Source organism: Clarias gariepinus, chromosome 12, assembly GCF_024256425.1.
Source record: "Clarias gariepinus isolate MV-2021 ecotype Netherlands chromosome 12, CGAR_prim_01v2, whole genome shotgun sequence".
Classification (NCBI taxonomy): domain Eukaryota; kingdom Metazoa; phylum Chordata; class Actinopteri; order Siluriformes; family Clariidae; genus Clarias; species Clarias gariepinus.
Genome location: NC_071111.1, coordinates 19,137,725 through 19,156,562, shown reverse-complemented (window position 1 = coordinate 19,156,562; position 18,838 = coordinate 19,137,725).

Sequence of the window (18,838 nt, the reverse complement as noted above, 5' to 3'; positions counted from 1 at the left end):
ACAGTGAAGTATAGTTTAGTATTGACATGTAAGCACGATGCAAATATTTAATTTATGGCGGTAAAATACATTTTCTCATTTCATCAGATAAAAAAAAAGATTTTATCTTATCTTATGCTTCCTTTTTTTTAAATGAAAATCTAGTTGAGGACTGATGCCTATAAGGTATCTGGCTCATAGCTCCAAGCCTTGAAGTTACAGTAAGAGTAATTTTGTTCTATGTTTTAAGGGGGAAAAAACTATTATCAACATTCCATAGAGAATGCTTAGCAAATTACAAATAAAGCATTCTTCTTCTCTAATATTTCACTGTATTTTTAAATTGCATCAGTCTCTAACAATGGGTTGCATCACAAGTTGCACACTCGCAGATGTTATAAAAAGTCGTAATATTATGATAAACAGTGAAATGTTACAGTAAATATGTTAAGCATGTCAAAGCTTAAACACAGCATTATTTATAAACCCAAATGTGTTCATTTTAATAACTTATTGCCCATCTTTGTAGAAAATTAAACTCCCAAGGCTATAGTTAAAATTTTGTATTACAAATTTCTGTAAAGCATTAAACAGAAATCTAAGTCTGTCACAATTATGCACTCAACATCCACATTAAGATTTTACTCCTTTCAGCATACTAGAAGATAATGTGAATCAAAAACAAAATATTATTGCAAAGAATATAAGAATAACAAAGACCATGGGGTCCGAAATAACCATGTTGTTTTTCAAAAGTAATTTGCCATTATGACTGGCTGACAAATTGGCTGTGGCATGGGAGGAAGTTTGACATTTGAAAAATCTCACTACCTGCCCAAGCGTTATATAAAGCACCCTATGTCCCTTTGGTAAGTGTTGATTGCTTTTGAATAGTACAATGTTAGAATAATGCCTGGCTAATATTAATTTTCTATGTCCTTTATTTATCTGCATCTCAAATTAACTGTGCATGGAAGAAGAAATGATTGTGCCATCAAATTTAAGTTTATTTAACTGGGTAATGTGTACAGGTAAGACAGGATGAAAGAAATTGATTGAGTTATTAAAGTGCACAGAACGGATTCAATGACGGCTGAGTAGAACTGTGTGAGCAGCTCCGGCGGCAGATTGAATTTCTTCAGCTGGTGAAGGAAACACAACCTCTGGTGGGCCTTTTTAACAATGGAGTCAATGTGAATGTCCCACTTCAGGTCCTGAGAGATGGTCGTGCCCAGGACCTGGAATGACTCCACTGCTGTCACAGTGCTGTTTATGATGGTGAGTGGGGGAAGTGCAGGTGGGTTCCTCCCGAAGTTCACAATCATCTACACTCTTTTAAGCGTGTTCAGCTCCAGGTTGTTGTGACTACACCAGACAGCCAGCTGCTCGACCTGACTTTTGTATGCAGACTCGTCACCATCCTGAATTAGGCTGATGATTGTAGTGTCATCTGCAAATTTCAGGAGCTTGACAGTGGGGTCTGTAGAGGTGCAGTCGTTGGTGTAGAATTGTTGAAAAGTTGAATTATCCCAAATGGAAAATCAAATGTTTATGCCTGAGTCACCTCAAATGTTTCAATACCATTTACTAATCATAATTAATTATTAATTATCATTAATTATAATTACTTTTGTTTAAAAAAAATTTAAAGTACTGTAAGTAAAGTCTTTGGCCCTGATACTCTTTATTATGGGCCTTGCGATTATGTCAACTGTTGTTTAAAATTATATAAAAACAAAGCATAGTGCCAGGCAGTGTATTCCTTTTGCTCATTTACCCAAAGGAAATGCAGGAAATTACCCCGGTACAGGATATTTTAAGGGGGAGTTGGATTGTTAATTCCATATGATGTCCAACTATTTAAAACTATTCAGTCAATCCAAGTTCTCATAGTCCTGTCATGTACTTACACAAGTTACATATCATACAAATAAAAAATTAAATAAATAATTTAGTGTTACACAATATACTAGCAACAATAACAACAGCAACAACAACAACAACATAATAATAATAATAATAATAATAATAATTATTATTATTATTATTATTATTATTATTGTAATAATAATTATTATTATTATATAAACTGAGTGCAAACAGGAGTTATATCTATTATAAATTTAAGCTACACTGAAAAAAAATCTAAGATGTTGTGAATGTAGCATAATTAAATCTGTGTAATCAACAATAAATAATCAAGTTTGTACGTTTACAAAAATATATCTAAGTTAGAAATTAATCTGCATTTGTTAAGAACACAAGACAATGTGCATTTTTTTCTTAACATCTTTTTTTTTTTACATAATCCCTGACAATATTTTTAAATGCACACACACAACAAGCAATAATCTTGTTCATTTTACTCTGTTTAAATAAAACTGCTTCCCCATGAAAAAAGCATGGGAAACCCTGTATCAAATTAGTGTACCCAAACCTCATTGCGGTAGGAATCAAATCTTTTGAGCATTCTGTTCACCTCGTGTGCAAAATGTTTTAACAAGCAGAAGACGACCTGTGGATTCAGGACCAAGTGCACTTTAAAGGAACTGTGGATGTTCAGGGGTGTATGCACATAATAAAAAGTGTTCTTACTTCAAGTTTTGTGCTGGATGGAGTTGCATTTCAAGTACAAAATTACACAACTGGTATTTTAACTATAATATATAAGAAATGCCTAACTAGATAATGTGAGTATATGTAACTTTAAAATGAGACTAGGACATTTAATAAAACAAAGTAGGCTCCACTGTAAGTAATATGGAAATAAAAAAAATAGTTAAATTTCAATTAAAAATACATATTTAAAACTCTTAAAGTTAATTAGAGCATGGACACAAAAGAATGACTAGGGAAATTATTAAATTAAGTAGGGTTTACTAGCAAAAAGAAAATGTAAGTAGTAAATACATGGAATAGTCTTGCTTGAACTACATAATAATCTAATGCAAAAAATTTCCTTAATTTTTTTAAGTAGATCAGGCTAAATATTTTTATTAGTGTACATAAAAAGGAAAATCACATCAATAATACATCACATTTACATGCCATGTCAGTAACATAGGAGGCATGTTTGTGGGCAGAGATTAATGTTAATTATAATATATGCATCTTGTGCAATCTGCTGCTCTGTATACATTTTAAGTGCTAGATTGTGCAGCTTTGCAGACAAAATTATCAGCTTTAAAGAAAAAATTTAACATTTTTGTTTCATTTTGTTTCATTTTCTCTCTTGACTGAATGACTGAAGTCTTAGTAAGATAATCTCTTATTGCAAAATGTCTGTTTACATCAGCATACATTCCACTACAATTTTATATAACATATATAAGTAATATAAGATAAGATGCATGAAATAAACAATAGAATACAACATAGGATATGAGATATATCAATATATAATACATTCCAAATTCAGACTGTCTATAATGTTTTGCCTATCCGATCAAAGTGTTTTAGTTGGGGCAAAGTAGATTTCCCAGCTGGGTCGCTGGGCCTAAAGAAAGGGACCCTGGAGCACATTCTCAGTTGCTTTCCCAAAGCCCTGGGTAAGGGGTGCTCTTGATGGCACCATTACCAAGTGTTAAAGGACAAATACATAGCATCTGCAGTTGGATTAGCCTCTACAAAATGCTCCTGACCAAAAAAAAAAAATCACTTTCGTCATTTCTGGGGAGAATCAGGTCCGGGGACATCAACTGCTGGGGGCTTTTTATCTGGCCTGCTAGCAGTGGTGCAGAACTGGGTGCTGAAGGTTAGCCTGGATAAACAACTAAAGTTTCCAGAAATTGTTGCCACAACAACAAAAAGTCTAGACTTGGTCCTGTGCTCAGAAGCCTCCAAGCAGGTCATTATCCTGAAACTCACAGTGCCTTGTGAGGTCTGCATTGAGGAGGCTAATGAGAGGAAGGGTATAAAATATATTGAGCTGGTGGAGGATTGCCAAAGAAATGACTGGTGAGTTCCCATTGAGGTGGGCATAATAAGGTGTGCCATGCTGGACAACACAAAGCAAAGGGCCAAAAAGTAGGCCACCAAGGCAACAAAAATTGCATCAAGTTAGACTGATGATGTGTCCAGGTGCAGCAGGAGGTGTATTTAAGAAGGGTTTCCTCTAAGTTCTCTGGTTTCATCTCCTAAAAATTAATAGTCCTGGTTAATTGCTTTGGTGCAAATTAGTGTGTAAATGTGTATGTGCATGGTGCCCTGTGATGAACTGGTGTCCCATCCAGTCTGTATTCCTCCTGGAATACATTCATGAATAAATGAATAAATAAATGAATAAATATCATACACTACAAACATATCTAACTGGTATCAGTAGAAAAAGATTACATGAAAAACCCTGACCCAGCAGCTTATATGCTATGTGTTATAAATAAAATAAAAGCAAGAAAATCAGGTTACTGTTTATCCAATCCAGATCATTTTAAAACTAATTTATTTACTTTAGCCTTAGCCAAAAAGTACTGATAAGTTGCTCTAGTAGAGAACTCATGGCACAAGCAAAACACTATATTTTTACACCATTCTAGGCATTATTAAGACGCGTGGTTTATTTGCTTTTCGCAAGATAAGCAGAACTCACTGCAATAACCAGAAAGCCATAAAATATAAAGAGACAGAAATTGATCATTATTTCCAGATTTTATAGGGCACTATATAGGGTGTATTGCCCAACTCAATGTTTCATCCTAATCTCTGTAAAAAACATACTCTGAAAACAAACAGTTTTGTAATGAAAATACAATAGTTTCTAGAAATATGTGGCTTAATAATGAGCAAATAGAAAAAAGTATTGCTAAAGGAGTGGGTGAGGAACACCAAATATGTATTCAGTTCTGACACTGACATATGTCAGGTATAATCTACGCATAAAGCATTGCTATTTATGTGTCATATTTGTAATCTTTTTTTCCGTTAGAATCCTTTTGTAAATGTCGTCCATGTGAAATGTCCATTTTCATTTGCTTGTTTAATATTTTAAAGTAAAATACACAGTGTGTTGTTCTTTTCTTACACTTATGTAAATACACCATTCCCTCCATTTCAATCCCCCAGATGCTCATAAACATCCACAGTGAAACAGATAAACAATCTCAAACAGGTTTATAGGTGATAGAAAAAGAACGGCTGGGCAAGATACAGTATTGTTTATATATTTTTCCTCTTTCAGCTTTCAGCTCTAAATTTAGCTCAGTCATAAACACTTTGGGGCTCACTGACACTAATTTTAGCTGTCATATTCTCTTGGTGGTTCACAGTATGTGTGTGTGTGTGTGTGTGTGTGTGTGTGTGTGTGTGTGTGTGTGTGTGTGTGTGTGTGTGTGTGTTGGGCAGTATTAGGATTCCATGCATATCTGATTGCTCCGGCTGTCTGGCAGATTGCCCACTGTGGCTTTCTGCTATCAGCTGACGAGAAGAGCAACTTCCCCACCACACCACCAGATTTAACAGATAGGGAGACCGAAGGAGAGCTGAAGATAGTGAGGAGTATGGAGAGAGAGCAGGGAGTATGAACTTCTTTAAAGGGAAAAGCCAGTCAGGTGTGAGAGATAGAACCTCCAAATGATGCAGAGTGGAGAGGCGATAACTGGAGTTAGATCCATAAACTATATGCATTCACTGACTGAATGCATCAGAGACTACCTTGAGAGATATATATAGAGAGAGAGCTAACTAGTCCTCCATGGAATATTTCACATTAGTGATATCAATACTGTGAAAAGTATTTGCTTTTTCTATACTTATTTTATGTTTATTTTAATTTTTTCATGCCATTAATTGGGGGACAGTAAAGAAATAATTCTATTGTACAGTGGGAACATGTTTCTTTACTGTGCATATTCTAATAAAATGTGAAGCAAGAAATAAAGTTTTCTGTCCTAGGATAACCCTCCCTTATCACAACCTATTTCACATTGTATATAAAGCATATATTAAGTGTTCAATTCCACTATGCTCAGGCAGAGCCGTGGTTAACTTGATGCATGGTTGTCAATAAGGCAATCAACACACTTAATGTCTATTTAAGGGCCCTAATACCTGCACACTTCGGGCAACCATTGGGTAACAACTGTAAAGGTATCAGGGCCAAAGACAAAGCACGCAAGATTCGAGACAGTAGCAAAGACCCAGCCTCAGTCTCCACAAGAAGCCAGTGGCTTAGAGAGAGAAATAGTGGCATGCAGTGTGCAGCCAATGCGGCAAGCAAGGTGCTCATCAATTTGGGGGCCATGGGAGATTTTATTGATGGGAGGCTAGCCGAGACACTGACGTTCCAGTTAGCCCACTGCCTTTCACCATCCCATTGGCCTCCCTGGCCGGCCAGCCAATTAAGTCAGGGTCTGTGATGCAGCAGACCCCAGTTACTCTAGCACAGATGTCACTCCGAGACAATCTTGGTTCTAGTACCCTGGGTGCTAAAACAGAAAGTAATGCCAGGGTTATGCTGGCTGCAACAGCGCAACCCTCTTACTGACTGGCTGACTCGTTTCGAACTGGGAATGTCAGTGCGCCCTAAGCTGCCTAAAGGGTTCCCAATCCTCAGTCCTATACAGGTATACAAGTTCACCTTATCCCCCCATACACACACCAATTGGATGGCATAGTGATGCCCACATGAAGGCAAAGCGGAGAACCACCAGGCTTGGTGCCAGGAGCCTGAGAGCAAACTGAAGAATTTTTTTTCTTATTCGCCTCTCTAACGTGTTTTTTTTATGGCCAGACAGCTATTTAGTCCAATTCTGTGAGTTTGCATCACATCGGGTGTTTGTGTGGAAATGCTCTTACTTTTACTAATAACTTTAGCTATTGTTTTTTTTTCGGTTGTTGTTGTTGTTGTTGTTGTTTTATACCATGCAACTTCACAGTTCACAGCTGACAGTTCAGCACTATCCTTCCAGGTTAATAAGGATAATGTGTTCAAGGGCTCTTAACCCAGTTCCAATAATTTCATATATCCTTAGTTGTTTTCTTTGCTTCTGAAATGCTTTATTTTTGGCTGAACAGTATGCCAATTGTTATTAAGCCTGACCAGTTTTATTTCTTACCAGCAATTGACACTCACATCGCATGTGGTCTAATCAATTGTGTAACTATTTGTGTATTGATTGATTTAACTCAATTGTATTTATATAGCACTTTTAACAATAGATATTGTCACAAAGCAGCTCAGTAATTAAAATAGTAATTAAATAGTAATAAAAATTCTGGATATAAATGTAATGTATAAAAATAAAGGAAATGTATAGATTAATACATGTATAGCTTTATTAACTTGTATCTTATAAGCAAGCAGGAGGCAACAGTGGCAAGAAAATACTCCCTGGGACAACATGAAAAAGAAACTTTGAGCAGACTCCGACAAATAATTCACAATGAGTGTAATTTCAAATATACAAATGTACTTCAATAAGGTTTGTCAATTGTGTACAGTATATCTAATTAAAGGTACTAAATTTGTTCCCATAAAGATAAGTGTTAGTACCTAAAAAGTAAAGTTTTTTCCCCGATATTCTATGAAACCCATATTCCCCCATTTTTTCTGAGTACCTACAGGCATCTTAGATCTTTTCTATCTATAGATTCTCTACGAACAGTAAAGTGCTTCTCTCCACACCTTACCATAGATAAGACATAATCTTGACAAACTCTTTGACTCAGCATTTCTGAAACCCAGAAAGAGAACTGAACCATACCGCAAAAGTGCCGTTCTGCTTACTTTTTTCTCTCGTTTTCTAGTTTTCCTCTCCATCTTATCTATTTCCAGTTCTCTTTATTTTAGCTGTACATTGCTGGATTGTTTCAAATATGCAATAGTGAATAAATAAAGGGAAGCTTAACCACAGAATTAGAGCCAATGAGAACAGATGGGGAAACAGTAAGGTCTTAATGGCCATACTGTAATAAAATCACATGCATAGTTTTTATTGTCTCTGCATTAGTGTTTGCTGTACTACACTTTCTCAAAAGCCTTTTGTTTCTCTTGTCATTTCTAATCCCATAGGATGACATTATTATTATTATTATTATTATTATTATTATTATTATTATTATTATTATCTTACTAAACATGGTCTCAGCATGAACAATAAATTGGTAGTGTGAATGATCACAGTTCCATTACTATAACACACAAATAAATTGGCCCATTTATCTAAAGCCTGACTGCAAGACCAGGTACAATAAACACATGACCTCTGGCTACAATATGTTACAGATAGCATAGCTAACTTTACATCTTATTTCATTAAACAGTCATTTCGATCTTTTATTAAATAGGGACCTACTCACTCCCTGCAGCTGTTCTTAATGTTAAAACATAGATGCTTACAGTGCAATATGTATAATAGATTATTTGCCTTGGTCACAGAGGGTACACAATATCAACAGTAAAAATTTATACGGATAATGTATGACCTATAATGTGTGAGTAGCTTCTATGTGTTCTGTGTGGAAAGTTGCTGCAATGAATGGTGTTCTGGCAATAACTTGTGCTCTAAAGCTCAAGTATTGATCCATTTTATTGTTACATTTTATTTGAGCTTTCAACAGCATAGTGGCAGACTGTATGCTTTAGCCTAGGCCTTCACTGCTACCGAGAACATAGCTTTATATTGATTACTGTAGATCATTAAAATGAAGTATATTAGGGCAGGATCCATGAGCATAAAATAACTGTACTGATTATTTGGGCAAATCAACCGTGTTCCATGCGGGGCTTAAGAGTTGGGTAATCCATGATACAAGGTAACAAAAAAACAAAAAAAACAAAGAAACACAGCAACAGTAAGAACAATAAAACACAAATTCGATAGATGGATGGATTGATGTATAGATAGATGTATAGATAGATGTATATATTGATAGATAGATGGATAGATAGATAGAGAGAGAGAGAGAGAGAGAGTGTCCGAAAGAAACCAACCAAGCAAAATGAGAGGATTGCCTCAGGAAGGGCATGTGTGATAAAAACCTGTGCTAGATCTTGCAAATCAAATGATCCCATGTGGCAACCCCTAGAATAAAAGTGATAAAAGTGCAAAAAAAAAAAAATGAATATACATAAATGAATTAGTATGAAATATTTGATAAACGGTGTGAATGACAAAGTCTGTCTTATAATTTAATTTACATAAAATACAGATACAGTCATGGTCAATATTTCTAATCATTCTCGAATTCTTAACAATTTAGAGTGACCTTGACCACCTTGACAGAAAAGTCTTTAAATTGTCCTGAACTGTCCAAAATTTGTTCTGGACTTTAATGCTGTCCTGAAGAAGAAAGAAGTGCAGGTTTTCTGGTTTTATTAAATTCAGTGTAGCAAACAAACAAAAGAGCGAGGCAATATTCGGAAACGTGAGGCAGGCAAATTGTCAGGAGATCAGTAAATAGGCATAAACAAGACAAGTCTAAACCAGAAAATACAACACAAGCTACAATCAGAACACAAATAATGACAGGCAGATGAAAAAGCCTTAGAACTTTTTAAGACACTGCACTAGAGCAAGAATTTGCAAACTGACATTCATGCTGTTTAAAGATGAGTTCCATTACTAATCAGAAGCTTTTAAACAGGGTCGATGGACTGGAGGTCATGTGTTGAAATTGCGGGCTGAGTAGTATAGAAGTTGCAGACAGACATGACAGATTCCATGTTCTGTTCCTTTTTGATTGGCACTATGGGCAACAGTATCATCACTAGATCACTTCAGGTCCCTTTTTATTTCCATACATGTTTTTTTCTTCCTTTTTTGTCTAACCAAGTGAGAGACAAAGATTTTGTGGGAGGTATAGTGTTTCCATGGTGACCCAGGGGAGGATTAATTCAAGCATTATTCTCTCTCTCTCTCTCTCTCTCTCTCTCTCTCTCTCGCTCATTATTGAGCAAGCTTCTCTTGATTTGTTACAAATGCAACCCCCACTTTGTGGCAGAGGAGGGAAGGAGGACACTTTTGGTGTCGTCATGGTGAGATACCTTTCTTTAGAATTGAGAGTATTAAAAAAAAACTTTTACATCCTTAGTGTGTGGTGTAAAGAAGATACAGAGAAACAGTGTTGTGTGTGTGTTGAGATAGTGGGTGGGGGTGATGTAACTCCTCAGCTGTTGTGAAATTGCATATTAAAATCCCCCTTCTGATAAAAATAGACCTGCTGTGTTTCAGTGAGACAAGAGCTTTTGCCACAAGAAAACATGAGGAAAACACCTACTGAGATGTATTACATGTCACTTTCCCCAGCAACAGTTAATAAAGGACATTATTAAACTTGCACACGGGGGTAGGGTGCACCTGAGTGCTTATGGAAAAATTGATTCCAAAGGGAAGTTTGTAAATAATGCTGGCATCAGATAAGCTTCATATAGCTTCATATACAACAAAGATAGTAGTCAGACAGAGTTATTAAATATTAGTTTCATAAATTCATGGTAGTGACATTTCAACCACTAATCTCTGAGCTCTTATATTGTAATGCATTGTGAGTAACACAATCGAGTAGAATGATAGAGCACCATGAAGACCAAGCAAGAGAGGGAGCAGGATAGAGGTAGAGAATGACAACAAGAGAATCAGTCAAAGATAAATATAAGTGATAATGAAGTAGTTTTAAAGAAATGAAAATACAGTAAATTACAAGAGAAGTGAAATCATGTACAGTATCAATAAGACCATTAAGTCTTTAATTATACTTCCTTAGATATGGTTACTATATTTCATTTTACTCGTTAATCAGTATAAACAATTTGAGACATATCTACATGATTACCAAAATCTAATATTCTGTAGTTCATGTCTTATTACCCAGAATCTGCTATTAGCACCTTTTAATTCAAATTCAAATTCAAATTTTTATTTGTCACATACACAGTCATACACAGTACGATATGCAGTGAAATGCTTAGGCAATCCTTCCCTCAATCCTTCCCTAAATACTATATATATATATATATATATATATATTTTTTTTTTTTTTTTTTTTTTTTCTTGTCTTTAGAGGAGAACAGTAGGGACTCTCATTCCTGGCCGACCCTCACAACAGCCACTTTTAGTGCAAGACTGCTTATTTAGGAAACTCTTATAATTGCTGTGACAAGTTCTTCTTCACATTGCTGTTCAACTTTTCCAACAGCTTTATTTAGGTAAGGCTTCTTTGTTGAGACAGAATGCTACTTCCAGCATGCATAAAAATATTCACACTACAATGATAAGTGAAGACTTTAACAGAACCAGTTGGTTATGCAAAAGGTTCATCCCTGTAGCGAATAACAGGACTCCCATAGAGAGAACAGTCAATGGATCACATTCCTGAACACCCTCTTCCAGCATGCATGGCACCATCCTGATAACCTTATCTGGTTTGCTATCTTAAGGGGGACGTCTGTAAAACTAAGAAACTCCACAAGGCCAGATGCTTTGAAGTAGACCCCGAAACTGAGGGTGTAAATCGGCGATCCGGTAAACAAAGAAGACAGTTTTACAGCTCCACCCCAAGCTGGGGAGGAAGAGGCCTCATCACACCTGGACAGTCTCTTGACCTCTGGAAGACATGCCTTTCCATGAACAAAGGCATACGGCATGGACACTATTTTAAACATCTTTAAAGTGTGCCAGTAGGGCAAAACGTATTTACATATATTTACTCAGTTCCTTTTATTCCTGTGTATATGTTTGATTAATCTGCATAACGTTCAAGGTGTAATCAGCATTTACAAACCTTTTTATTAGATAAAGGAAGGAATGAGTGGGTAAGATATGTAATGTTTGGTGTCAATCTCAAGCTGGCTTTATTTCAAGAATGTTGGTGAACATGGGTAATTGGTAGCATGAACAGAGCTCATGCAAAATTACTTTTTATAAAGTATTAAAAACTCCAACCGGATGGGTCACACGTGACTGCCGAAACACCTGGCTAATTTATGCATGGAAGGAGGAACCACGTGAGGTGTGGCTAAGCCCTGCAATCACATCCGATTGGATGAATCACCTGTGGGACGACCTGACCCCCAAGGGACAAAAACCCTCAGGAAGTCCACAAGAGGAAGAAGAGAAGATATCATCACAACTGCAACCTACAACATCTTCCAAGCAGCTCGGGCTCCCGCCCTTGCGGGCGCTGCGCCGCCGCTGCTGGCGTCATCCGCTCTTTCAGAACTCTCAACGAGACTTCGTGCCAGAACTCCAAAGTCCCGCAAAGAAGGAGACCTCAGGAGAAGTTCCAGAGCGCAGCCATCGGTAACCAGGCAACCAACGCCTCACCGAAGGGCTTTCCTGACTGACGTCATCTCTACAACAGCGCACCAACCAACCAGCAACGCCGTGATTCCCTTCGTTGGAGGTGAACCAAAGGATGAGAACGAAACGTAACGCAAGTAAACAAACAATGCTGCATACCTTGCTGAAGTTGGTGCTCGTTTCATAACTAAACCGTAAGATTGAACCCAAGACTCTGCTCTTGTGACTTTCGTTGATCTAGTAACCAGTACTAGAATAACTTCATTCATTTTCACTTGCCAAATTGTTTGTGTGTGTGTGTGTGTGTGTGCGCGTGCGTTCAAGTAGTGTAGTTTCATGTATCGTAGATTAGTCAAATAAATTCTCGTTTCTTTATAAAGTACTGTTGTCTTGGTCATGTATTTTAAAGTCTAAACATTTGCCCAGATCGTGTTACCTTGCTCATAAATTGCTAAATACTAGATTTTGTGTTATAGCCGTTGGCCATGTGATAACCAGAACTGGTAAGATACACTAAATTGTGCTAAACGCTGGACGGGTAGTCAATATAGTGTACGTTATAAATTTTGATTCAATTAATCAAATTAAACCAAATCGTTAAAGATTCGATACAACTCTGACCCAGAGCTAAAAATTACTTGTTAATGATGACGGATGCGTTGGCATTGTGTTCACATTAAAATGTCTATATTTATTGGTGGACAATGCAACCGTCATTCGTTGTCTTGATTATGTAAACCCTACGTATTAATGATGAAGAATGCCGTAAACTATTCATGGTCATTATTATATAAAAATTCTACCTATACACAGTATTATGGTGGAGAATGCCGGCAGCTTTTCATTGTCATTATAACGTTAAAACGCTACATATATTATGGTGGAGAATAAAAGCGGGCATTGTTTGGCTTAAAAATCCATAAAACCAAGACCGTTTACTGTATCTCTTCTATTGTCCAGAAATAGATTAGAGGCGGAGAAACAGATTTTTGCGATACTGTATACGTACTTGTCTCCCGGCACACAACTGTGTGAATGAATGAAATGCAACACGAACTTACTTTCGTGATTGGATGGTTCAAAACCACCTTTAGTATTGTACTTTAACAGCCACTATTTGTCCGACATTTAGTCATGGTTAATGGTTAAAGTAAACTTGTAAAGACGAAGAAATCTCTTTACATTTTAATACTATAAAGATCGCCTGTTGGAACGAAGAAATCTTCCTTCACCGCGATAAAGATTGATTGGAGCGATGTTCCTCCTATCATCTTTTAAAGGCCTTCATAGCGAGCGCGAGATGCTTGTTCCATTTTCAAGCTTAGCTATATGTTTAAGTAAACTGCAGCTTATAATGTTAAACTTGTACTGTAAAGACGAAGAAATCTCTTTACATTTTAATATTATTAAAATCGCCTGTTGGAACGAAGAAATCTTCCTTCACCGCGATAAAGATTGATTTGAGCGATGTTCCTCTTATCATCTTTTAAAGGCCTTATATTATCATAAAAACAGCGAAGAAACCCTGTTTTTATTTGTAAGTGTGTAGGCAGCGAAGAAACCCTGCCACGCATCTCTGTGCAGCTAATTTGCGCAAACCCTAAAGTCAAATTAGTGTGTAACAAACAGCGAAGAAACCCTGTTTGTAATTCTTAGTGTGTATGCAGCGAAGAAACCCTGCCACACACACCTTTGTGCAGCTAATTTGTCTCAATGGTGAATCTGCCTGTGCGATGTCCCACTTGCAAATTCACTCAAGTAAAATGTGCGGTTAAAAGCCACGTTTGTTTTTGTGTTTAATGTCGGTATGTTTGTCTGACAAAGGGCTGAGATACGCCGAGATCTCAGCAACATTGTTGTCTTAAATGTAGTAACAACTAAGTTGTGTGCCCCACTCTAACGAGTGGAGTCGAGGTCGTGCAGCTATAAAGAGCTAACTAGTGTTGTTCGGGTTGTTCATTGTTAAATGCGCTGCCATTGTCACTGATCACCCATAACTGTTGAACTAGCACGCTCGTTTAAGTGTACGTAACCATAGTGACGTAACGCATTCCGCCCGCGCTATCTAATACCAGTTGTAAACAAAGTCTAGCATGAGCTACGTCAGTTAGCAAACCTAGCGCGTTTACCCTGTAGCCTGTGTGCATGTAGCATCTGTGCTAGTAGCATTTAAGGCTAGCGGTTAGCACATAGCATCTTTCAGTTGTGAATGCACTGTTCGAAAGTTGTTAGTGACCTAACCTCGTTACACCCAACTTTAATTCACACCAGTGGGTCTTTTTCCTTTTTCTCTTCTGACCCCCTCTTTATTACTTTACCTATACGTAATGGATTAAGCAAAATTACTTTCATTGATTTTGATGACATCATGAAATGTTGATCATTGTCTAATTGTTTTAATCTAAAACTTAAATTCAATTTCATAAATTATTACAGATTCGGTGTTCATCGTACACTGTAACTGTAACTACTTATATGATTTTGATGATAAACATCTTTTAAAATTGATCATCGACTATCATTATTAGTTTGAAATTTTTTAAAATTAAGTAATAAATTAGAAGTCGTGTCTCTAATTTAATGATAGATGATCAATGGAGTTAATAACAAATTGCTCCTACCAATTCTAGTGCTAATTAATGCTCAATAATTAGCTATAATTCATAATTTGAAATTCAAATTTGAAAGTTCTCGCATTATCCACCAGGGCTTTTGTCACCCAGTTTTAACTAACTTGGTCAACCCTGTTAAGTGTCCTCACATTAGTAGGAAACCCCACACTTTCTTTTTCTCTTTAACTCAGTTTTTCTCCTGGTTTGACTACTGCTGCTATTCTAGGATTGTACCTGTGAAAGTCACAAAAGCAGAGAATGGTAGAAACGTTACATATTGTTGAAGCGTGAATTCTTAAGTTTAAAAGCTCCCGACTCTCACCGTACCTTCCCTTTTCGTGCTGGGATCCTACCTAGCCAAGGTTAAAGCAGGTCAACTAGGAAACCGTCCATAAAATTTTGAAGACGTGTTTAAAAGTGTTTCAATCTGTGTATGGTTGTCAACCCTAATGCTGAGTTAACCAATACTGTCATTGTTATTGTTTCTTTCGCCTAGAGAAAAACTTAAATAACAATCACATACTGAGAAATCCCCACCTTGAAACCCCTTTTACTTAGGAGCACCCTTCCAAATCAAACTTAATAAAAACAAAAGGGAGAGGGAAAAACAAAATTTGGCATTAAACCTATTCTGCCACAGAAAGGCGCTTTGTTTTTCCTCAGCTTAACATTAGCTCTAACCTTTCCATACAAAAAAAAAGAAACCTCCTCTTATAGCAAAGTAGAAAATTACCATTACTACTCTATCCCTTGCTCTGTGTTGTTGTTCTTTTCTGCATCGGTTCTCTAGCCATGCTAACTGTGTGTTCACTAGCTCTTCCCACAGAAACTCCCAGTTAGTAGCACGCCCACCAGAGGACCACAGTCACAGAGAACCACACTCGGCAGTAGCCCAAACTTACACATCTGTTTGCTGTGTTTGTTGTTTTTTCTATTTTGTTTCTTTCTCTCACATCTGTGTCAGTCGTGGTTCTAGAACCCCATCAAAACATGTCTCGCACCACAGACCTGTCAGTCACTAAAAAGATCTGAAGACATGGCTAAGTGTTGCAACCGACAGCTTCCTACATAAGACTGCCGAAACACTAAAGTACCAGCTAGACGACAACCTAACGAGCCGTATGAGACAAGACCCAAGTCAGTGCTACAGTCCCAATGAACTGTCCAACATCACCGGCTCCCTACGTCACACACTCATTGTCGCCCTCCAGCTGAGCAACAGGCACGCCGTCTATCTACAGCAGGAGCTGGCGTGAGCAACAACGCATCAAGCAACTGAACCTGGAAGCTCAGAAGCGACGGAAAGGGGGTGACGAGGTAGAGCAGGACAAAGTGGAAATCACTGTGCTGCAAGAAATTCTGGCAACTACTACACGTGAAAGTGAGCAAGGCAAGGCAAACTACGCTGATCTCCCCGACAGGCTGCAGTATGCAGAAGAACTACTAGGAAAGGCCACGTCTGAACCCAGGGAGAAAAAAAAAAATGGCAGAATTAAAGCCCTCAAAACTCACCTGGACAAGCAAGGAACGAGATCAGCTACCTCATGCGACAGCTGGACCATAGCAAAGAAGAGTCCTACAGCGTCACTGAGGAACTCAAGCCCGCCTGTGAATGGTGCCACGATCCGTCAAGGTAACGACGTGCACGCATCTTACCCCTGTTGAGCAGGACCAGGTCCCCTGTTCTTGGACCGATACGTAGTGGAAGAAGTGACGGGCGGGGCGACGCATCCCCCAGCTCCCTCCAAAGAACCCTACCTTATGGCAGAACACCGGGAACCTGCTCCCTCCAGCCACAGAGCATCGCACGGCGTAGACCTTGACCAACTCGCCAGGCACCTTGATAAATTTATGCCACATCTGCCAGGCAGCCAAGATTTCCAGACTTATGTATGAAAAGTGATCTCCATCTAAAAAAGAGACTCCACATCACTGACCAAGGTAAACTCTGGCTTTGAACAACATACAGCCCTAAAGTGTGCAGCTACCCAAAGTGTGCAGCTTGCCCAAAGACTGACTACCATCTGCTCCGGGAAGCTCTCATCAAAGAATTAGCTGACCTCAATTCAGAACAATGATTCGACAAAGAAACTTGTCAAAAGTCTAAGCTAATCCAGCCTAAGCCCAAGCCACAAATGAGCTGAAGACATCACCAATGTCAAGACTTTTAAGAACTGATGAGAAGGATGATTAAAGAGTTGTTCCAAACTGAAAAGGGGGGGAAAAACAGACCACTGACACAGATCAACTGTCTTATACCTTTCACCACAGCAACATACTTTGGTCCTTCTAGGAAGGTACATACAGATATTTTATTCACTTTTGTAAACAAACACCTAATCACCCTCCTCTGTCTGCACTGCTAGGCCCAACCTCTGGTAGAGAGGAGTTGCTCCACACATGCGACACTAGTTTAGTGTCCTCAACCTATTTGTGTCCTTGTGGCCCTTTCTCTTTGTGTTTGTCTATTTTTTATTTTTTTCTTTCCCTGTGTTTTCGCTTTCTTTGATCAGGGAATTATCCTAACCAAGCTTGAGTACAGCTGCCAAAAATTAGATTGACTCTTTCTTCCCAAAGTGAAAGTAAAATCATTGTCAGTCAATTTAAACAACCCGATTCGGGATAAAGCCTAGCCAAAAGCACCCCTATGTCGTTTTAAGTGTTCGTAACCAGACCATACGAGGTAACTAGGTTATGCACCATGATTCAGTTGGTTATGGAGGTGTTGTTTGTGTCTTGTGTGTGCCTGTTCTCTCTCTCTATGTTTCTACTTCCAGTGCCCGCTGATGTTCGCGAATGGAACTTCACCGAGCAAAAAGGGGGATATGTAGCGAATAACAGGACTCCCATAGAGAGAACAGTCAATGGATCACATTCCTGAACACCCTCTTCCAGCATGCATGGCACCATCCTGATAACCTTATCTGGTTTGCTATCTTAAGGGGGACGTCTGTAAAACTAAGAAACTCCACAAGGCCAGATGCTTTGAAGTAGACCCCGAAACTGAGGGTGTAAATCGGCGATCCGGTAAACAAAGAAGACAGTTTTACAGCTCCACCCCAAGCTGGGGAGGAAGAGGCCTCATCACACCTGGACAGTCTCTTGACCTCTGGAAGACATGCCTTTCCATGAACAAAGGCATACGGCATGGACACTATTTTAAACATCTTTAAAGTGTGCCAGTAGGGCAAAACGTATTTACATATATTTACTCAGTTCCTTTTATTCCTGTGTATATGTTTGATTAATCTGCATAACGTTCAAGGTGTAATCAGCATTTACAAACCTTTTTATTAGATAAAGGAAGGAATGAGTGGGTAAGATATGTAATGTTTGGTGTCAATCTCAAGCTGGCTTTATTTCAAGAATGTTGGTGAACATGGGTAATTGGTAGCATGAACAGAGCTCATGCAAAATTACTTTTTATAAAGTATTAAAAACTCCAACCGGATGGGTCACACGTGACTGCCGAAACACCTGGCTAATTTATGCATGGAAGGAGGAACCACGTGAGGTGTGGCTAAGCCCTGCAATCACATCCGATTGGATGAATCACCTGTGGGACGACCTGACCCCCAAGGGACAAAAACCCTCAGGAAGTCCACAAGAGGAAGAAGAGAAGATATCATCACAACTGCAACCTACAACATCTTCCAAGCAGCTCGGGCTCCCGCCCTTGCGGGCGCTGCGCCGCCGCTGCTGGCGTCATCCGCTCTTTCAGAACTCTCAACGAGACTTCGTGCCAGAACTCCAAAGTCCCGCAAAGAAGGAGACCTCAGGAGAAGTTCCAGAGCGCAGCCATCGGTAACCAGGCAACCAACGCCTCACCGAAGGGCTTTCCTGACTGACGTCATCTCTACAACAGCGCACCAACCAACCAGCAACGCCGTGATTCCCTTCGTTGGAGGTGAACCAAAGGATGAGAACGAAACGTAACGCAAGTAAACAAACAATGCTGCATACCTTGCTGAAGTTGGTGCTCGTTTCATAACTAAACCGTAAGATTGAACC